Source organism: Bombus flavifrons, chromosome 3, assembly GCF_040668555.2.
Source record: "Bombus flavifrons isolate JBK064 chromosome 3, iyBomFlav1_principal, whole genome shotgun sequence".
Taxonomy (NCBI): Eukaryota; Metazoa; Arthropoda; class Insecta; order Hymenoptera; family Apidae; genus Bombus; species Bombus flavifrons.
This window is the reverse complement of record NC_138444.1, coordinates 14,329,154-14,353,316: the sequence shown is the minus strand read 5'-3', so window position 1 is coordinate 14,353,316 and position 24,163 is coordinate 14,329,154. Positions and strand designations below refer to the sequence as shown.

The following is a 24,163-nucleotide window of genomic DNA, read 5'->3' as shown; positions in this document are numbered from 1 at the left end:
GAGGGGATGCCCGTAGGTTGTCAGGGGGAAACAACCCCTCGAATCGGTCCTCGAGTCGTGGCTGCTAGTAGATCGTGATGCCACAAGAGAAGACTCGAATTTTAAAGTAGCTAAGCCGAGACTTGAATTGCCTCTGGTCTATTCTTCTCGCGGTTACGCCGTTATTTCTTTATGCAAATACTTCTTCTTATCTGAGTGAAGTGCATAAGAGAACAATTTATCTCTGTCTAATAATAATTGCGATTATTTGTAATTACGATTTACCGTGGTAATTTGGTAGCAAACTTCACAGGCTATTTAGATAAAAATTCGAAATAGTATTGAAATTGTCTCGATTTTAGTTACGCGATATTTATCGCAGATGCTAATTTTAGTTATTCTTTGCACCAAGAAAATTCTACTTTTTTGGCAATTCTAATTTGTTTAAACTTTTATTTAAAGGCAAAATGTTACACGCTTAGTTAAACAAAGCAATGATGGTAGTATCTGTATATAATAACTATAATAATATTTGATATTTCGATACCAAAATTAAGAAACTTTCATCAGATATAACTGGCCAATACTTGATCTTTCCAATGATTCAATCTTTCAACACGAACAAAACAGTTCAATTCGCAATAAAGACTGAGGGAGCCGCGTTCGTTGCTAGGAATCGCAAAACACCGAAATCGAACGAAATTAACGTGAACCGTTGAACCCGAAGATCCCAGAAACGAACGAAAACTCGCTCGCGAGAACGATCCGATCTTCCGCTCGGCTGTGCCCACTCGCGAGAGCTTCGCAAACGAAATCTACAACGGGCGAGGATCGCGGAAGCGTGAATTCGGCTGATCAAACGTCGCGACTATCGAAAAATGCCGTCCGCAAAGGGAAAAGAAGTTCCTCCGATAAGGATTGGAACGAGGCTCGACGCGACGAAGGGTAGAAGAAGAGCTATACGGGGGGAGGTAAGATTGGAGGAGGTCGAAGAATAAGAAGAGAGAAAAAAATAACGGAAGAAGCAGGGAGAAAGAGACACATAGAAAGACAGTAACGCGAAGGGTAATGGGGGTGGTCGAGGGTGGTGGCGAGAGGTAAGCGCAGGAGGGTACCCCGAAAGTCCTTTCTCGCTAAAAAGGAGGACCCCGGTAGGGGGTGGTCGGGGAGAAGAAGGAAAGAGGAGCTGGCTGAGACTCGGTAGAGAAGAGGATGGGAGTCGGTTGGGGGCGGAAGTAAGTATTGATTCAGATTCAGCTAGTTAGCTATGCTCGAAGCAAGCACATCCCCTCCCGGTGGCTTGTTCGGCCACCTTTTTCTCCGGCAGGCACGATCGTCTTTTGCTTCTCTCTCTGTCTGCCGCGGCACGGTTGCGGGGGTGGACGGTTAGCGGCGGCGGCTGAGAAGACGACGCGGAAGCGCCGCAGAGGGTGGAACACGGGGGTGGAGCGAAGGGAGCCGAAGGATGCAGAAAAGAAGGCGTATGTAGAATGGGAAAGCGTGCAGGATCCGCGCGCGCGGAGGTGTAAGATGTAGGAGGTGACAAGCATCTCCTTCGATCTTTCTTTCCCTTTACTCTCTCTCCTCCCTTTCCCCTGCAACCCTCCTCCCTCGGCTGCCCTCCTTCGTCTATCTTTTCGACTCAACCCCCTCTGGTCCCTTGTTATCCCGCCGTTTCCTTCGCTCCCTCTCTGTCCTCTTCTAGTTATCTGTCTATCGTTGCAGCTCCCTTTTATATTCCCATGACGACAGCCCAGATGCACTCGGCAGCCATACGAGAGGTGTATGTTAAAACTTCAGTCGATATTTCTGTTGCGCGATGGAACCGGGAATGGGAACGACCGCGTTTCCGCGACGCGTCAACAGGCTGGCTTTCCAGAAAATTTTGAAGCTGTTGAAATCAAGGGTACTCTGTTGCGTTCGTGGGTTTCGGTGTACATGTCTGGATGTTGTTACGCTCACGCAGTGACGATGCGTTAGATAATTGATCTCTCGATGATAAATAAGGAAATAAATAAACGGCTTTAACAAATTTGCAGGCTCTGTCGGGAATTGGTAACTTCTAAAATATTCGTTATATCGGCATACCTGAACTTGGATAGTATTTTTAAAAAAATCAAGTAAACAAAATTGCTATAGAAACAATCGCGATTTACGTATATACTATGAATGGGCGTGTGAACCATCCAGAAGATTCATCGATCAGTTTCAAAATTAAAACGTAAAGGAAACTGATAATGCTATAATCGCTAATTTTTGAAATTTTAGCATTAATCCTTGAAATTTGTTTACGCTATCATTTATGTCGTCTTTTTGCAATAAAGAAACATAGGGGAGTAAGTTATTCGTTTTCCGAGAATTGAATATTAATCGTGTACCTGAGTGAGAAAATTATGAAACTCACAAAACGTAGAAGTTAATCATTACCTTCTGGAAGGCTCATATATCCAGGAATCTGTCAGCTACCGTAAAAGCAAGTCGAAGCTGCAAGAATGTCAAAGAACCGAGTAATCCTTGCTCACACGTGGTTCGCTTATCACATTCTGTAAAATGTAAATTTCCCGAGACATCATTTTAATATACATCACGTACGTACGTACATATACATGCGTACGTATCTTATACATATACATAAATACGTTAGAACGTAAAGAACTACACGAAGTATATGATAAATGAGTTACATCCTCGAGCAAATATAATTTGCGATGTCATGTCTCGCGTTAGATACCATCTCTGATGAATATCTGACGACGAAGACGTTTGAGAATAAAATAGAACAGCGGAAACAGAATCGAGCGTATGAATTAGCGCCTTCGTCTTTCCCGATTCGATTCTGCCTTGTGTTTTGTGGCAGCCAGCTTTACGGGCGTCCCCATCTCGCGGATTTTTCTGCAACCAGGGCGTCGCGACGCCTTAGCGGCTAATAAGAGACGCTGTCCGAACCGAGAGGCGTCCACTCGCGTTGCAGCGCTCGTTGCAGACGCGTCCTTCCCGGAGGATTCTCCTCGCTTCGACGAACAAACATCCCGATGCTTTCAGAGAAGCCATAAATTGTTTCTGAAATATTAAAATTTCTAGAGATATTACATAGCGGAAAATATAACAGAAATTCTGTATATAATATCGTTTAGAACTTAATATAGGATGTATGCTCGACAGAATATCGATCCATTTGCCCTGAGAAAATAACTGTTTGATTAAAAACGATATCTTTTTTTAATTAATGATTCGATGCGAGGGATGATCGTTTTACAAAAATGTGACAAAATATACAACTTTTTTTTATCAATAAATACCATAGAGATCTGTTATCTTTAACTATGTCTGTTTTGTTTAATCTTCCAAGCATTGAAACAATTCCGCATCTGTTTGCATTGTGTACGTATTTTCAAAGTTTCTCAGAATTTGATATTGCTTTTTGCAAATTCCAAAACATTCAAATATCTCAGAACGATTTACATATAGCTATGTGTTAGAGAGATAACATATTATATGTTACAACCAACCCAAGTAGTATACCTAAGTAGTGCACCTAAATAACAGTGCAAACGATCACATATTATTTATCTAACAATTATTGCTCCAATCACAGAAGACGCTATCTACAGCGTTTCTCGCTATGATATTTCCTTCAAACCAAATTCTGTCATCTTAATTATAGAATATCCATCTTTTCTTTAGTCGGTCAAATTTCGGTCGGTCGGTATTTCTAAATTAAGAAGATAAAAAAATGAAGAAGTTCTTTTAAATTCTTTATAAATCCTTCCCTGTTTCGCGAGTTCCTTGCAAAACGAGGACATGGAGCGAAATCGCGATGACTATTTCGTTGGACGCGCGCTTCGAGCGACAAAACGCCCCGTTTCTATGCACAATCGTATTTATATTTCTTAGGCCGAGCTCGACCGCGCAAGATTTATCTCCGGCCAAGAAAAGGACGTTGATTTAAGATCACGGACTGTATTATAAAACGGCGCATGCTTTCTACCTTTACTGGCCCCCTTTTTTTCTCCCCCTTCTATCTCTCTCCCTTCATTTCGTGCATTAATTGATCCATGGTGATTTATAAACACGACCAGATAATTACGATCGAACGTAGCCGCCGCGGAATTTTATCGTAACCGTCGCGTTGTTTCAAAGGATCTATCTATCGTTTGTCGCCGTGAAGAATCTTTGTTAACGATTTTTCAAACCAACAAGAACTGCTTTCACAACGTCAACCGCTTGCGTGATTTAGGCTGGTGAAGTTGCGCTTGCTCTTTTAAATCTGAACATTCCTTTTACCGTAAACCATCGATTCGATTAAATTTGATTGTAGTCGATGAAAAGGATCGACAATGATTTTATTTTATCCTGTCAGTTGCGAAAATGAACTGTTTTTGCTCTTAAAGTAATTAAGAGGAATAGTTCAAAAGAATCGTATTTGAAGAATACAAGAAAGAAATATATCGCGTCTTCCAATTTCTGTACGTGAAACAATTTTAAAATTCAACGCGTTGCCAATCGATTCTGTATTATCGATGCTACCTACGCGTATGAGCTTCATTTTCAAAAATCCCACCTCTTTGCATCAAATTTCCAATTGCCAAGAATTTTCAACTCGGAATAAGATTGAAATATTAATTTGATACAAAAATATTATGAATTCTCGTGCAACATACGATATCCTACAACATCTATAGACTTCGTAATATCCAGATTCTCTTGATATCAACAATTTCATAGATCCGAATGTAAGATCTCTCCATATTTCTGCTACAATACTTCCACACAGACGCTAAATCATAAAATTCTCATCTTCTACAACGCACGTTTTCTCGACCGAAGACCTTGGCTCGCAGTAACAGTCACCGCGCGATCTCACCCCCTGATCACTGTCGTGTTGAAGAATTTCGCAAAACTCGACTTGCAAATTCGCTTCGAAGCAGCAGCCAGCGGCGCATCGACCTCGTTCGATCGCGTCAATCTATCAAGACATTAGCCGGCGATTATTTTGTCCGATTACGTAGTCGGTCATTTATTCGCTGTCCACCGTTAATGGAAAACTATTCCGCCCCGCTTATTAACGATCGGAATGTCGTTAACAATAAGAAAAATTATCATCCACGGTAACGTGTTCTCCACGTATATACATGTATATGTAATGTACATAAGTGCATTAGTATATAGGCATTCAGACGCTCGACGGAATTGATATCGGTGCGAAATCATTACTGGCGCGCGCTGCATTGGCTGCAATTTGCGTAACGATAACAATCAACTTTAAGTGGAACAATAGGCTGCCGTGACGGTAATTAGTGCCGCGTACTGTCTGGCGTGATGACAATTGCGCCAGCAGCGATGGTAAATAGTAACATTAATAACACTGGCCGATAGCGCGCAACCAACACCAGCGCTCACACAGCATCGCGTAGCTGTCGCGCGAACATAATGGACCGTTATTATTCTCTTCCGTTAAATATTTAAATTGAACGGGACGGCCGGTTGGATTCGATCGCGATCGTCAAGTGATTTTCAAAACGATCCCTCGCCGTTGTGTAATCGACGTTACCGTTCGGCGAACCGTGCTCCTCGCGTTTATCATCCCCTTCGACGCGACGTTGAAACGCGATGGCTCATGCTTATCCTGACTGTTGAACGATAAAATAAAAATTCCAAGCGGTTAGATACTTTTTAGTTGATTTTTCGTTGAATAGATTGGGATTGGTAGGAACAATTTGCTTTTGGAGTAAAGTTTCACGGTATAGAGTTGTATAAGAAATTATTTATAATTTGGAATTACATATTTATTCGACATGGCTAAAAATTATATAAGTTTATTATACGTGATAATATGATTGTCGATCAGAGATAGAAAGGAACGAAGAGTAACGCAATTGCAATTCTAGAAGTCAAAATGATTGTTCAACTAAGTTATTATAAAAGAAAAAGAAGTGCGGTAGACGTTGGTAGATATCTAATGTAATGGAAATCTGGCGTAGCTTAATGCAAATACAAAGAAAGTACACTTTAAAATCTTATGGATGTTGGAATCGAATTTAAATCGATGTTGTTTCAGTTTCAGGTCATGCAAGCGAAAACGGCCCACTTCAATACCAAATTTAAAGTTTCTACTTTCCGTTAAACCAGCAACGCTACTGACCAAAGGTATTGTTCCATTTATCCACTTTCATCTAACCATAATTTAAAAACATTTAGTACTACCTATAGTATTAGTAACTTTAATTATGTTGTGGTTAGTTAATTAGAGAAACTAGTTCCTTGAATTCTACCGCGCGCAATCATGGAAACGAAGAAACCATAAGATCCGTTTATTCTAAAATTGTGAACAAGTAAATGGAAAAGCTTTTAAACAATCTTCCAACGAAACTATATTATCCCATCGCTAAATCAGCGACATTTTTCATTAAGAAGCGTGTCATTGAAAGGGTAGAGAGAATCCGTGGCGGAAATCTGAAAAAATGATAAAGAACACCATGCAAATTTGTCTACAGGAATTTCGCCAAAATCACAAACTCGATGACTTCTACTTAAAATCTCGTTTCGTATTTCGCGTCACAAGATACAAACAACCTATTGTTTCTATATCACATTGGAAATAGAAAGATTTTCACCTCGAGAAAATTCAGAGCAGCACGTCGCGTCGTCTCGACGCGAAACGCCCGCGAGATCGTTCCGGGACGTCGATCGTGGACAAACGAGAAACACCAGAAAGAAAGAAGAACAAAAAGAAAAAGAGAGAAAGAATATCCTGGAAAATTTTTCTCGCGTTCCACGCGACGTAAGCCGGCCAGCCCGTGGACGGGCATTGAATATAGGGACAGAGACGAAACGTTCTCAAGGCGGCCCGACGACGCACGGTCGACCTTTATTGGAATATTTATGGCGGCTGGCTGTACGAGACGAATTTTTATCGATCCGTTCTGTTGCCGCACCGTCGATGCTAGGTTCGGCTCTCTCGATCTCTCGGCCGACGGAAATCGCGATATTTATTCATAAGCCTCGGTTAGAAGGCGCGCGCGGATCGCGCGCATAATAAAACCCGCGTATTGCTCGGCCGGCTGTCACTGCTTCTACCCATCGCGTTCACGTTGATTTGAAGAACGTCCGACGTCTTGCTCTGGTTCCTCGTCCCTTCTTCGTGTTTACCATCCGTTCTTCCTTATCTTTTTCCCATTTCGTCCGTTGCGGTTAACGCAACTTAGGCATAGTCGTATGCCTCTAGTCTTCACCAAGTATTCTTTAGTTTTCTTTTGTTTCTTTTCGTTTTGTCTTTTTTTGGCTACGATAACTGGAATTGTTTATTACGCATGATAAGATTAGATTATTCTGTAACATTGTATTGAAAGGTTAATGTAATGGCAGCTGTGGAGGCTCGATCGTAATTGGAAGAAACGTTGTGTGAAAGAATGAATATTTCAACGAAAAACCGATTGAACCGGTGTAGATATTATGGGCTGAAAATATTTCTTCGTGTGACTTGAATGGTTCGTTGCTTTAATATAGATAGGAAATTGAATTTTTGTTTGTCGCATTTGGACTGCGCTGAACAAGAAAGTACTATACGCGCGTGTTATGCCACGTCAAAGCTATGAAACTTCTGCGTAGAATCTTCCAATCGTATTCAACATATAATTCAGAGGTTATTCACATTTTTAATAATACCGACACATAGGTACTCGCAGGACCACTATAATTATATATTATTCCAAATCTCTTTTTTTGATGTGTATCTCGAATGAACAAATAATTGAAAGCCAAATAAATGGAACAGAATGACTCACGCATTCTGAATATTAACAAAAGGGCAAAATGAAAATTGTTACAATTGTCACAAACATTAATGGACATTTGCGTAGTTTTTATTACATTTCCTGTTCCCCTTGTCGTTTACCAATTACGACATACACACACACATGCAATATCTATGTATGTCATAAAATCAATATAATATTCTGCGTCGATATTTTCAAGAAAACAATGTCGTTTCATTTCAGTAAAATTTAAGTACCGTAAATTATTAAAACACCCACATGTTAAGAATTTTTTCGCTACGGTTAGGTACTGTTCGAACTTTTCGTATCGAATAATTTCGATGGTCTAGTAATTTCTTCTTAAAACGACGCGCGGTAATTTGAACCACCTACCACAAAATAGGTTTTCGTTGTACGCTACCAATATGTTTTCCGGTGGCTCTGCCTCTCTCTTTCGCCGCTCTTTCGTTTCTTCCGCTCCTGGTTCGGAACCCATGGAGAACCGCCTACAAACTTATTACTCTGGCTCTCTCCGACGCTAGGTGTTATTAAAAATTAGGGAGTGGATTCTAGACACCGGTTGCAAGTCACCGGGGCTGAGTGACTGAGAGACGCGGCCCTGTAATTAAAAAATTACAGAGACGGCTGAGCCACCGGTTTGTTAGTTTTAACACGGCCCAAGGGAAGATGAGTGTGCGTTCCAGGGTGAAACGTGAGTTCCTTCGTTCATTCATGGCGCCACCAAATTAAGGAGTATTACGATTTTTCGTTTTATCTTTGCCTTACCTGCTTTCCTTTCGTTTGTCGTCCATTAAGAAACTATTACTTATTTCCGCTTCCTTCGATAGTGTCTTTTTCTATTCTTTTAGCCGCATTTCACATGGCTTTGAAGTTCAGGTATAATAATTTTACGAAAGATCCAGTAGTTTTCTATATTGGTTGAATTTCAAGATTCCCTCGAAGTTCTTCATTCCGTTACGTAATACAGAATTTGTAACATTTGCCAATTCGTTTTCTGAAGATCTACCTTTTTTGATAATAATTATTTTTGTATTCAGAAACGTTGAGTTTAATAAAAAATTAAAGAACTTAATTCCTTCCCTTATCATGTGGCGGCACTCGAAAGTAAATATCACCGCTCAATACTAGGTAAGTACAGCCGGACGACAGTAGGGCAGTGGTTAGCGCCTTAGGTTACAAACGTTCAGAACCCGGGTTCGAATCCCGGCGACCGTAGCTTCCGATTTTTCTTCCACGATCCTTAAATGAGAAGAAAATATAGCAGTACTCCCCAGCAGCGATATCTACACCCGCAGCAGAGAAAAAAAAACCCTATTTCAGCCAGCGGAACACACACACGAGCGGAGTTTACACACAACCCAGCAGTAGCGCACTATCACCACAAACAACTACTTACACTACCACACCTCAATCAGAATTTCATCTAATCGCTAAAGTGCACCGTTCGATCATTGAAGCGGATTGTTTAGAATATAGTACACAAATTCCGCCAAAACGTTCTTCTCTCTCACATCTTCCAAATTTATCCAAACGAATGACGAGCACTTAGTAGTGTTGCCCACTCGCTTAAACGACTTTTCGTTCTGGTGACAAATGATATCATTTCTCCATTTCCGCTGCAAAATATGCTACAATATTTATAATATAATAGCACCGGAAAATAACATCTTTCACGTTCAACCTCCGAGCGAACGGTGCATTAAGTAGCAGGATTTTAAGCAGCCATTTTCATCCTCGTGCGACATCAAATCGTGTTTCCACTAGCCTCGTTGTCAGGCTAAATGCGGCGTTAAATATCCATCCGCTTCTCACTCTTAGCACACCAATTTGTCATCAATCAACGCACAGGTCATCCTGTGAACTACTCCACAGAAATGTGACTCGTGTCTCCTATAAAGCCGGATTCCACACGTTGATATCGAATCATCGCTTGTAAGTGGTATTATTAATTAATTTTAAATATTGATTAAATATTTATATTTTTATGAACATAGAACTAAAGAAATGAAACTTAGGCAGAAATTTCTTTCATCCACTATACGCCGTAGAAGATGTTATATTTTGTACGCGTTCTATAATTTTGTATGTTAAATGCACTTGGCGAATATTTGTGCTTTTAAATTTTTTCTAAATTGAAGTGATAAAAGTAGACGATAAAAGTATAGATGCGCGATCTATCGATCATTATTTCTATGGAATCGATAAAACGTAAATCGAAATTATTTGTAAAATTTGTCGCAAAATATTAAAATTAAATATTTTTACGAATCTAGCCGAACTAAACTTACAATTTTCACCACCTGATTTAATAATTTGTCTTAATAATTTCTTGTCAACTGACGAATACTCGATACTCCTGAAATGTCGCTCGAATCCGACTGAACAGAAATACGGTTGAAACTAAAGCAAAATAATACGCGAAGTGGAAAAGAAACGCAACGGGTGAGGGAAGAGAAAAGAAATGGGGACGAACAAAAGAGGTGCAGAAAGAAACTCCCACACGCGTAGCGTCCTCGCGGCCGAGAAGAAAGGGAAGAAACTCGCAGGTAGACCTTCTGCCAATCCCTTCGTCTTATCCACGATACTTTAATATCGGATATGGCAATAAATTACGTATCGACGTAAAAGCGGCTTCTCTGGCCCCGTCCTCTGGCAGCACGGCACGAAAACCTCTTCCTCTTGTGCCCTCCTGTGTCCCAGTCCTCGAACGTGCTTTCTTCTCCTTCCTCTTTCTCTCTCTCTCTCTTTCTCTCCATTCCATTCTCTCCTGTTCTGTTTTCCACCCCCCTTTCACGTTCTATCTCGTTCTATCTCGATGTACACGTGAACAGACGGGGTAATATAATCACACTTAATGACACTCGATACGAACATGTAACATCGGCATTGCACGAGATACCGGGACGATAAGGGACGTGTTTTTCGGGACACAAGGCGCTCGTAAGTCCCGGCGTTACATAGGGACCGGGACACCGCGCCGGTTCTGCACTGTATTTATGCATTGCGCGGTGGCTAATCTGGCCGGGCTTGAACCGTCGTTTAATTTAAAGTTCGCCCGGCATTCGTAATATTTAGTGCTCGAGGATATCGTTCGACAACCAGACAGACACCACAAGTCGTTCTTGACCTGTGGAATTTGCGACTGGCTCTGAGAGAGGCGCTGGAGGCTTTTGAGTGCGTATGGGCGTTACGTTGAGAGTGATTGGTCGGTGGAAAGGGTTGCGAGTTCTAGTTAAATAATTTTATATTGTTACCCGGATGTTTAGATGGGATTTAGAAATGATTTTTATGCGAAGGCTAGTTATTGGAAATTAATTAGTCTTATTATAAAATTGTACCATTCATTTGTTATCTTCGTCAATAATATTTCATTAGTTTGGAGATGTTGTATAAAAAGATTTCGTTTGTCTATTAATTTATTCGGAAGAACGATCTCTATGTAGCTGGCGATCTGTCTTATATCTTTCTCAACGAACGTCTGTCCTACAACAAATTGTGAACATCGAATGATGAAATTCATTTGGTAAGTTTAAAGCCGACCAAATAACAATATGATCTAATTACTTCATACTATAAAAACCGAGACATTGATCTACTGTCTTTTATATAAAAATTTCACAAATGTAAACGCTATAATTTAACAAGGATAGAAAGGAAATTCTGGTCGTACTATAAACGTCATCTTAAAAATGTACAAAAATAAAAAGATACATAATCTGAAATAGATTTGAAATTTAACGCAATACACGCTACATTTTGGCTGACAAAATTCATCAAATATACTGTATTAACAAAAGTTCACAAATCACTAAAAAGCATTCGTCACATAAATCTCAATTCACTCCTTCGATTAATTTCAATTAATCGTTGAAATTTCCTCCTTTCAGATACAAATATACCAATTTTGTCGTAGCTATCGCGATCCACCCATACCAAGCCACCATCTAAATCAACGTACAAAGACGCGGCATGCGGATAGTTATGTGCAAAGCAGAAATACACACGATTCTCTATATTAGCATTTAGTAATTACCTTATCGAGTTGATCGGCCTGTAGTACAGCGTATCGAGCTTGTATCTCCGTTACGTCCTTCGCGCCTTCGTGGCACGCGAGCGATTATCGATGCACCGCTACGTTCATCACGAACGTTTCTGGCTCGGGGAATCACCGTCTACATGCCTCTTCTTCTTCCTTTTACCTCGCGCTCCTTCTTCCATTCGAACGAAATTTCTCCATTATTAGATGGAACGTTCACCTTATCGATCAATCTCTCCTTACTACGTACCGTAAGTTTTCTCTTTTCTTTTCCGTTCTTCCGTTTTGTTTTTCGTCTGGATTTCTTGCACGTCTATGGTTATGTCTAGTTGGACACGTGTATACTTGCCGGATGAAATGTAGCGAGACGCTAGAAGCACGCTTGGATATAAGTGGCGGTACCTTTGACGATATGAATGATAGGATGTGAGGTTTTCGTTACATTTTGCTGGATTAGATTAAATTTTGCCTCGTGCAAATTGGATAAAGTGGTGCTACTTGAGGAATACACGGAAGGATTGAATTCTTCAGTATGCAAGAAATTCGCTGTATTTTTGTTGCAATTCTTCCTTTGATGTAGAAAAACAAGTATAATATGTACATGTTCCATAAAAGTATTATTTGAACAAATTCCATGTTGTTTAGAACCTATGAATTTCGATTATTTTCAATAGTTTCACATGTATGCTTTCTGTATGCAGAGATACGTTAGAATTCTATCGGAATTCAAATTTACTCCAAATTTAGTAGACAAATTATTGTCTTAAATAATTTTCGAATTTGTGCTATACAAATAAGAAGATACATAAATCATTTATTTCTCTAGCTACTTTTCAAGGCACTATCTCGTAGTTTTGTGGAAGATATATTTTCCTACATCCAAAATATCTTTTGAACCTATCGCGTGTATAATATGAACATAACGGACTCAAATCACTGAGTTATATCGCAATTTATAGTCGTAACTTTTACGAGTAGATACATATAGTCATGAAGGACGCTATTTTAAATCACTTTCTCTTTGGTCTCGGACTGATCGTATTCGAAGCGCCATCGAGCATCGTCTCTCTTTTTACTTCCTCTCTATCCTCTCTGTTCTTAGAAAAACGTTTCTCTTTTCTGCTTTCCTCTGCATGCATCTTTGCTTTTCCTGAAGTAATTCCATTTTATTGCATACATTCCATTTACCTGCAAGACAGATATTCACAGACCGTTCCGGAACCGCACGATTGGAATTTCACATCTCTACCTGGCCATCGTAATCGGCTGGCAGAAATTTATCGCGGTCCCAAAGCTAAAGCTCTTCTGATCAGTTTTGTTCCCTAAACCCCTACACATGTTCTTCTGTTTACATTAATAAATGTTACAGATTTAAACAATTTTGAATGAGGCGTTTAAAAGGATCAATTAGTTTGAAAGAATTCACACTAATGAGGTAGTTGGTAATACTTAACACTAGGTTTACGGGCGTTTCGTATATACCTATCTCTACGAGCTCCCGTCAAGTTGACGGGTAAACGAAAATACGCATTTTTCTTTGAAAAATCGATTTATTCCAATTAAGTCTGAAAGGACCAATGTTAGGCTTCGCGTTTAAATAAATTATTAATAAATAAAAAGTCTTTTTTTTACATTATCGCTAAGAAAATAACAATAACATTAATACTAGGTTGATGGAACTTCGAAATGAAATATCTCAAAAACCATAGCATTAATTTTAACCATTTTGCATCGCAAATTAATCATTTCATCTAAAGAATTTATGCACAAAATTATTTTTTCCTAGGCTTTCTAATTTTTGAAATCTGCATGTAGTATATCTCTACGAGACCCATCAAATTGACGGCTTAGCTGATTTCAGAAATAAACCTTATATGTTTGTTTCGTTCGTAAAGTCATTCTTCCAATAAAAAATATAACAGTGAAAGAAAAGTCTTTACTAAGATGCCTCCAATTCGGCATCTCTCAATCGCGATCGATGCTCAATACCGTTGAGCGAGTTTGTAACACTAAAATTAGCCGAGCCATATTTACAACGAGGCAGAAATATAACGACAGACAATTTCTTTACAAGCATCCCGCTAGCTGAAAAATTGCTAGCACAAAAAACAACTTTGGTTGGGATTTTTGTTTTCCTCAGATTTATATAAATCAGAAAACTGCACACTTACTGTGTATAAAAGTAAACCTAACGTAAAAGTCCTCCTTCTAAGCACCAAACATATAGGTGTACGAATAGAAGATAATTATAAACGTGTTCCAGAAACCATTGCTTTTTACGATGAAACAAAGTTTAGTGTGGACATCGTTGAACAAATGCCACGCAAATATAGCGTGAAAGCAGGGAGTTTCCGATGGCCCCATTAAGTCTTTTTCAATATTTTGGATTTGGCAGCGATAAACGCGTGGATATTATATAAAGAGTGCAGCAGATCGAAAATATCTAGAAAGGAATTCATATCTTGTTTAGCCGAGGAATTAGCTGGAGAAAACAAGAAGAACATTTGCCAAAGATCGGACGCTTCATTTCTGTCACCTTCAACGTCAGAAGTGCGAAAAAGTTGCCAAGTGGGTTACTGCAAAAAAAAATAGAAGTAACAATTATTGTATATATTGCAAAAAAATCGTATGCGGAAAATGCACAAACAACATTCAGTATATTTGCAAAAAGTGTGTTCAATAGATATGATTACCCTGTACCGTTAATGTTATTGCTATTCTTTTAGTGATAATTTAAAAAAAAAAGACTTTTTATTTATTAATAATTTATTTAAACGTGAAGCCTAATATCGTTCCTTTCAGACTTAATTTGAATGAATCGATTTTTTTAAAGAAAAATGCGTATTTTCGTTTACCCATCAATTTGACGGATCCCGTAGAGATAGGTATACTACATACAGATTTCAAAAATTAGAAAGCCTAGGAAAAAATAATTTTTTTAATTCCTTAGATGAAGTGATTAATCTACGATGCAAAACGGTTAAAATGGGTGCTATAGTTTTTGAAGTCCGTTAAATTGATGGGTCTCGTAAACTTAATGTTAAGCTTAGGTTTTATGCAGTAAAAGAAAGATAACTGGTATTGTTCAGTTTCAATCTGTTAGACATAGAATTATGTGGTTTGGAGAAGTGATTTGTAGGATATTCATACTTTTCTATGGTTAACTGGATTCTCGTTCGAAACTTACTTAGTCAATAACTTTCGTGCCTATGATAAATTTAGTATGATTTTAAAATTCATAACATTTAGCTCAATTTTTTTCTACGCCTTTCATTGTCTTTCGCTTTCCTTCTCTCTCTTTTTTTTTTTTTTTTTTTGCTTGTAACTAACTACTTGTTTCTATAAAAACCATTCGGTCCATCGCATAAAAAGAGTCGATGCATTTTCACGAAAATTTGAAAAACAAAACGCTCAAAGACCAACGTCTCGAAGTTTCAGCTACATATCGTGACACATGGGGACCAGTGACGTCACCGGGCTTTCGTTTTATCACAACTTACGAACGGGGACTTGCGGAAGGTCAGGGCTATTCTCCCGACCCCGAAACGATTTCATCGTGTGTATGTGCCGTGACCACGCATGGCCGTGGCAAGAATCGCTGCCGACTATGTTGGAGATGCGCGTATATACGTAACCACACACTGGCACACATATATACACACAAGTATGCACACACATCGGCCTCGTGCACACGTGAGTAATCGTATCGCGTGTGTGCAAACGTGTACACGGTCGGTATATGTGATGTGCACCTAAGCACATAAGTATAGCCATAACCGGCAACTTCGTGAATGGAGGAGCGACGGACGATCAATGCCCCCTTACGTTTATCTACCGCTTTTATGTGCGTTTCACTGGCCACCGCGTCGTGCAGTCAGCTCCACGTTTCTGAACACGTATCCGTGGCCATTGATGTGACCACCAAATCGCCACGCAAAACCAACGCGTTCCTGATCTAGTTTTCATCACGAGAGATCGATGGTTCATGGCGTTTCTTCTTGTAGAAACAAATTGACGTTGCGTCGTGTGAATCAAGAGAACGACATCGACGTGTGTTTGAAAAATTAAATTATTAGATGCCAGAGTGGAAATGAAAATCTTCGTTGACGATTATTGCGACTTTGTTAATTATATTTTGAAGACTTCATTTGTGTCGATTGCACTCTAGATTTCATTCTCTCGCGAATGTTTAGAAAATTACTATAATTAAATACACCGGAAGATGATAGAGGAGATAAGACTACACATAAAGTAGTGTCTGGTTTTAATTACTGTAATAAAGTGAATTACGTATTATTTAGTTATTACAATTAAGTATCAAGTTAAAGTAACAATTAATCAGGCAATCGTGATAATGTATCGCTCTAATATGAGAAAATTGTAAACGTACTATCTTTGTACTAATTTTAAATCTTTGGTAAGTATCTCGAATATATCAAACTTGGTATAATGAGAGAAAGAGAAGAAAACGGTCGTCTCTCGTTGCGAGAAACAATTCTCATCCCCTGATCGAAGTCTTCAACCCCCTTGAACCGAAGAAGAGATACAAACCCGTCTTTACCCGTTTGAGTTTCCGTCACGTTCTTCGTTCCCTCTTCTTTTGTCCCGTCACACATGCACACACGACGGTGGCCACCTCGCGAGCTGGCCGCAGAAATGCAAATAGCGAATTGTTCGCGGACCGCTCGCTTTCAATGTCCGCGCTCGAGGTGTTATTCTTGTCTGTGAATTACCCTCGAACGCCTCGCACGGATACTCCTCGAATTTGCATACCGACCGTGAAACTGGAAATCATTCCACTGCACGCCGGCTCGTATTCCCGATGTCTGTCATTAGCCTCGTAAAGATCACTGAAAAGAATCGACTTTCGTGTTTGAAAAGCAAGATCGGTAACATTAGTTGTTATTCAGGTTCGATCCCTGGTTTTAATTTCAACGATTACATCCTTTGTCGACTTTTTAACGTAGAGGAATCAGATTTTTTCCCGCCAACTCGGGCAATTCGGGATTTCAAAGTAATTATAAACCTTAGATGCAAATCTGTTAGAGGGAAAAATTGCACTGTTTTAGGAGATACATAAAATCACGAGATTTTTTCAAAATCTTCTTTTTACGGTCATTAATATCATTGAAGTTTCTTAAATGGCATCGTGTATTTTTAATTTCACTGCGTTATAATTAATCTCCTACTGACAAGACAAATTCATTAATCTAATAAATATATTATAAGATCGAAATAAAATATGCTTAACCTTAGAAAATTTCGATGTGGGATTCTTAGTACTTAGGTTCTAAAATAATTGTATTTTACTGTATTCTTTCTTCGGTATACAATTTATGGTAAAATGAAACGTATCATAAATAACATATGACTAAGCGTTTTGTCGCTACACAAAATTTTTGAGTGAAAAATAAGCCTAAGTATTTACTATCTTAGAACAATAAGTGTTTGAAGTTAAATAACGTCTCCAATGACTATCCATCCCTTCCCTTAAATTGCAAACGAATAAAACTCGTTGAGATTAAGCAGCAATTAAGAAAATCACATTTCCCAGCAATAACGATTTGTTGATTTAATTGATCCCACTCAGACATCCGATGGAAGGCAAACTTTCACCTGTCAACGGAGCTCGTTCCTTGTTTGGCAAACAATTTTACGAGAGATACGTTTCGACGGTGCGAGTAATAGACACGTCGCCGTTTCTTTTTTATTCGTCGCTTCTCGCACCACAGCCTTATGGAGAATAAAAGAAGGGGTAAAAGTCCGATCAGGTGTACGACGATTTAATGCCGCGACGTGCATCGAGCGTAAGATAATAATGGTTCGAAGGAACGTGTACGTATAGTTAGACTGGCGCTCGGTGTAATCCTGTTTACAGATCGAACACATAAACTATAATAGTGCACGATCAGCCGCGTGTTCAGCTGTGCACGTCCACGGATTTCATAAAGAGGAGATATTAAACGCGGTATAGTAGCTTCCATGACAAGCGAGATCGTAAAACCCACCAAGTGTCGAAATTTGCATGTTCCAGCGTTCGGATGAATCAAAAAAGGCCACGGGCAGAACATAAGAATTTAATATCTGGGCAGTCGGACGAATTTTTATACGTCTTATCCATATTCTTGCTTGTTAGAATTTATTTTTTTAAGTTTATCGTTACACGTCATCCGCTCGTCGTGCATAAATTTTAGTTTCTTAATTCTTGTTTGATTAAATTGATGCAAGTAACTGAAAAATTATGTGGAACGTTGGAGTGAATGGTATTGAAAAAAAATTTAGCACTTCGTTGGTACATTTTTCATTTTGAATAGAATTATGTGAAATATTTCTTTAACTTGTTATTTCCTTGTTATTTATTTCGAAATTTATAATTATAATTATTAATAAAGTTATAATTATTTCGAAATTTTCCTCTGGTCTCTAATGGTTTAATTTCAGACGTAAAGCGCGGTATGAAACATAAAAGATTCGTCTTGTTCACGAAATAATTTGAATCACTTGTCCACGTTATAGGTACATCTCAAGCCCCTTCGTTGTACGAATAAATCTAGCATCGATACTACACATATCGATTTTGGATGTTCAATCAAGCTTTAACAAAATCGGAAGTCTCAAGGAACACTTTTCAGTATTATAACAAAAGCGTGTACACGAACAACTAGAATTGTCGTTGCATTCCAACACTTCCCAAACTAATATGCCTCGACAACGCTGCCGTTGTTCCCTCGTTCAAACTTTTATAAAAAATATCCAAAATCCTACATTACCTGCATCTGATCCTTACCATCAAAAATCTTGAAAAAATTCGAAAAAAAACGGGGCAGATAGCTCGTGATCCGGTCTCTAGTTTCTCGGAAACGGACCATACTGACCAATTTGCACTTCGATGAGCCTTTGAAATGTGTCAGCACGTGTTCCATTCAGAGATGTAAAGGTCGGACCTAATGGGTGCGGGACTAATCTACGTTAATTGTGGATGAGACACTATTAACAACGATAATAAATAACCTGGAGGACACGTAGTGACCATGAAACATATGACAGGAATTCCTATACCTAAGTCTTCCTGACGGTCACAAAGGAATTAGGATTACACGCCTACGAATAATGACACTGTATGTGGTATCTGCCTGTGTACGATTGCGTACCATTCGTAGACTATTCGTGATGGGACAATGGTCAACCGGTGGCGGGTGGTTTATTGTTACTACAGTTTTACCGACAACTTTCGAGCATCCACGGTCATCCATGACAAAGCAGGTGCTACGCGTTCTTCTAACATCCTATTGGGGGTCATCGAGTAACTAAGGGTCCTCGTTTTTCTGCACTCTGTGCCTGGTCGTTGCGTGCTTCTTTCCGCTTTCCTGGCTCCAGTACGGTCGTCGAGCTGACCAGTGTCATTCGACGATGAGCCTCACGGTTAACAGGTTGCTGGAACCTGTCTACGTGACCTTAATCCTCGAATTTCTCTCTTGGCACCGCGATTCGAAAACACGATTGTTTGTTGATATCGTATCGACTCGAGACAGAGGGTTGTTTAGCGAGAAAGGGAAGTTGGTATTAGCATCAAACACAGAACGTTCAAGCGGTAAGTGTCTTTGTGGATTTATATTTATGATTTATTTCTTTCATAATGTCTCTGTTAATTCTTGTAATCGACGCTTCTTATGATCTTTAATGAGAGTCGCGTTACGTAATACGATACAGATATGGCCATTTTTATCGAGTTAAAGGAACAAGAGTACAAGTTATTTCAAAGATAAGAAAATATCAAAATAATACCTCTTCTTCATAAAATGCCTACTAATCGTATCGACTAGAACATTTTTCTAACTTATGATCGATTCGTACAGAGACTGTTATCGCTTAAATGGAATTACTCGCTTAATATTTTATCAACCTGCGTGAAAACAAGAGTAAAATAATCGCTTCTGCTTCTCCAACGTAATATTACGTATCGGAGAATATATGAAACATATTTTGATTTTATAGAAAAATGCATCGCATCATATCCGATCGATGATCCTTACGATGCAAGAACGATCTCATCAAATCCTCCAACTTGACGATCCAATCATCCATAGTCCTGTTGTTTCTATCCGTTAGCGTGATCTTCGCTGGGAGAGTAACGCTCTCTACGTCCTCTCTCCCCTTTCTTCTTGTTCCCTTCCGTCGGCATGGTAATCGCGGGTCGAACAGTTCCCGGTTCCCATAGTTTCGTGCTTAGATAGTTTTTCGGACGATGCGGTTAGTCATTAAGTCTTGACGTAAACGCACCATTCGAGGACGTCCCGGCACTCCGATCGTCTGACGGCGTCCTTTTTCTTCTTCTCCGATTGCTGAGCAGGGGAAAGAGGGACACGCCGAGCACTCTCTAATTGCGACTAATTTCGTTAATTACCGTAGAAGCAGCGCGCGGCAGAGGCCACTAATTCGGGGGTCCTACATTGTGTCTAGACTTTAAACTACATTCGCGTATCCTGCCGGCTGCTCGACGCCGATCCCCCCATTCTTTTCATCCTCCTTTCCGTTTCTATCTCCCTCAATTATCCTCCGCTACTTCTCAACGTCCCCTTCCATATTTGTCTCACGGTTTTTCTTCGTTCTATTAGGATATAATAAAATAGGATTATTCGAGTCACCTAAGCTTCCGCATCTTACAATTCGATCTTGAACTTTGTACACGATAATGAGACTTGTTGCGTATTATGAAACATCATTAGTGTGTAATGTACCTAATCGCGTGTACTTCTCCAATACGTATTAACCAAAGAATAAGAAAATGTCGTGCGGTTTAGATCAAGCAAGAAAGAATATCAAATATGAGAAAATGATTGGAATGACCTTATGGTAAGATTATTACACAATTAAGAACGTTAATGTTTATTAATAATTAATGGTTATTAAGAATATTAACTATCCTTCTAGGAAGTTATATCTTCGCAGAAAACTATAGTTGTAGAATTGTCAATGGACGCGATATATTTCACCGTTTATCCGTAGTTTTACAATTCTCTACCACAATACGTTTACACAATTTGACTATGTACGATTAATTTCTTATAACGCGGAGCACTTTCTTATGAAAAATAACAGTGAACTATCTTATAACATTATGATTCTCAGCCGTTTGGAAATGCGTATAATTTTTCAAAGGATTTAACTTCCGATGTTTCCCAAGGAGGAAAGTTGTTTGCAATAGTTATTTTTGTAGTTGGGTGTGTGGATGAGGAGGCTGTGAGAGGAGAGGAAAGAGAAAGCGCGAACAACGAGTTATGGCATCCTGGAAATGAACTTGTCGGTCCGCTCTGATTCTTATTGGAATTCTACTCCCCGCGTGGCTATTATTTTCTTCGAATTGACTTTTGCCCGATGATGGAGGAAACGGAAAACGGAAATTGGTAAATGTGTTTTGCGAACGATGCTAATTGAAGTTGGATAAACATACAATGGATTTGTTAATCTAGAACGCTTCAAACGATATTCCAATACATTCGATGAATTTCAAATCAATTTTACCTTATTAAGCATTTAATCGAGCAGTCGATTTTAAAGCAACGAATTCAAACTAGAAACACCGATCGCGATAACGCACAAGAAACATTAATTACAATTAATCGATTTGTACGCGTAAGAGTATACGCGATATCTCTAATGTAAAATACACCACCTAACTTTGTTTATATAGAAAACACCGTAACAATAGACGAAGCCCAAAATCTTCGAACAATACCACAATCATCACATTTAAACTAACCATTATACAAATCTTCACAACCCTATATTATCTACATCATTGTTCGCTATTGTTCTATTAAGAAGATACGAATCGTAAGATAAATAATCTTACGAAATCTTCACCTCGATTCTTTGGTAGATCTAACGTGAAACTTAAAAACAACTGGTAGTTACTTATCTCGTGATGGTTTTTCATGGAGCAGCACCAGCAACGACACAGTCGAACGATCAGGTAGATGGAAAAGGAGGATTTTCGTAAGAGGAATGAAAGGCTTACGGAGAAAAGAGAGGAGGAATGGGTGTCCTGAGAACGAAAAAATACTCTGGCTGGTCCTAGACAAAGAGATGAAATCTTTCCATGTTCGCAGCTCTCAGCTACGAGAACGTAAGAAAAATATTTTGCTTTGAATACCGATGGCTAACACCTGCTGGTATCGAACAATTCTATTACCAGGTCGAGCGGCTACCTGACACACACAATCAAGGCGACTCTTTTACAGATTTTCTCTTCTCTTTTTTCTTCTCGTTTTCTTGTTTTCTCTCGTTGGTCGTAGACGGTCGTCTCTTGAAACATCAGGATCATCTTCATAACCGTGAACACGTAGATTCCGAGAAGCAACGGAGACAATAGAACAGATCATGCTGCGCGATTCTCTACCGTTGTTCGATTGTTGTCCAGATTTAACACAGATTTAGCGGGGGAAAAAGTTTCTCGGACTTGAGCAACTTGGCGAGATGGTGTTTCTCGACATTTCATGTGTGCGATTGAAGAGCGATCGAGCGCGAAACTAATTTTGATACTGATTCATCTGTCATCGCGTGTTATTTTAATATCGTTCGTGATGTTTAGGGATTTTATAAGGAGAAATCAGTACGTGACGTATCCTATTGACGTTTATATCGATCTTTTCTCGTGGTGCAAATTAGTGCTCTTTTACTCCGTTACATTAAGTGTAGAATATTGTACTCTGTTTTGATAGAAAATTCTTTTAAAGTCGTGATTTTTGTATTAACGAAGAAGATACTTCGAAAATTGCAATTATCGCCCTGACGTAATGTGCTACTTAAAATACCATAAAAGTTGAAGTACCATAAATGTTAAAATACCATAAAAATTCAAATGGTATAAGACCTATACCACGATACTATAATCGTAAATAGCTTCTACCTTAAACATTCTATTCCCTCTGCGCCTAAGTAAACCCGAAGCAAAAACCACATTAATCCGCCTGAACAATCAAGCATTCTTAGATCACGAACAACGCAGCCTCGAAAGCTTCGAAACAACCTATTCGCGAAAGAGTCTCGCGAATTCTTCGCGTTCGTATCCCCACAAGCCCATTAAATTCTCACGTAATTCGTCACCCGTGTAACCAGCTCCATTATTTAACGAAACCGCGCACGAATCGGTGGCATTCGGACTTCGAACGGTTTCACCGGGACAAAACCTGACCTCACCCTCGCTCGGTGAACGCGAACTCGTCAGAAAATTACGTGGTCTCACGCGCGTGCACACGATTCGGAGGGTCGTCCCTGGTTGCGTGTGCATCGAGCACGTACAGGAGGGGTGGAGACAGCAACCCTCTCGAGGAAGGACGTTCTCTCGTCGACTCGTGAGACGCACGCAACGTGGCCTGTTGCCAGGTGAACGGTTCCTCGGGGCGAATCCTAGACGCAAAAGGGGTGAAGAATAGGATGAATATAGAGAGAAGAACGAGAGAGAAAAGAAAAATATCGTTGGTGAGATGAGGAGCACACGCTGGCCAGTGGGCTGCGCAACTTTTCAACCGGAAGGAAACCGGACTGACCAGACTGCCGGGCGCCGTGAGTTTCACCCTCCTTTTGGTCGACGAACGCGAGCCACCGACCTTCTTACCGATTCGTACACGTTAGGCAGCTTAACCGACGAATAAGGATCGCCATCGTGTATTATGTTTGAAATCATAAATCTCGTCAAACTGGTCGATTCCGCGACCGTTTTCCTAACCGCGCAAGGGGTCGGTAAATAAAGAAAGGGTTCGAATTGCGTCAGACTTTTGACTCAAATTAGTTGATTGGTACTCTTGTACCGACTGATCGGACGTTTGTTCTCTTTGCGTCGTCTGTTGGGTTTGGTGTTCGATTTGAAGTTGTTTTAAAAAAATGGTAATTGTAGAAGTGGAATAAACGCGAAGAATGCGGTAATAGATGTTGAATTTGTAACATGTCGATATTGGTGATATTCCGATAATCTTCAGATTTTCGGCAATTTTTCGTTGATGTCGTTCTCATTGACGAGTTTGGACGTCGCGATTTCTCGATTTTCTTTCTTCTCGTGGATATAATTCTCATATACCTGCGTATGTGGATCTATATTTGTGTCCACGCTTAACTTTTTCTTTATCGTTAGAGAGCTATCAGGTACACGTTTATTCTTTCTTTATATCGATAGCCAAGAAAAGGAAAAAAGACTTGTAGGTACCCGAACCAAACTAACAAAAATCCACACAAGACCATCATTCACGCATGCCACCGTAAAACACACGACTCTGGGAAAGTCAAGTTCACGAGCAAGGAAAATTGCCAGGAACCGAGGCGAGCACAACGTCGAATCGAAATCAAAGCCGGACTAGCGCGTTCTCTTCGTTCGTTG

At 39.6% G+C, this 24,163-nt stretch overlaps 1 protein-coding gene across 8 annotated transcripts in view; it reads left to right on the top strand.

Annotated features, from left to right (window-relative positions):
• Window positions 1–24,163, top strand: part of zfh2 (Zn finger homeodomain 2) — a 411,031-nt gene that overhangs the window by 178,716 nt on the left and 208,152 nt on the right. For all 8 annotated transcript variants that reach the window (XM_069132601.1, XM_069132602.1, XM_069132606.1 and 5 more), the window contains one exon: window positions 6,038–6,126. The gene's annotated coding sequence lies outside the window, so the exon portion shown is untranslated. The remainder of the gene's footprint in view (window positions 1–6,037; window positions 6,127–24,163) is intronic.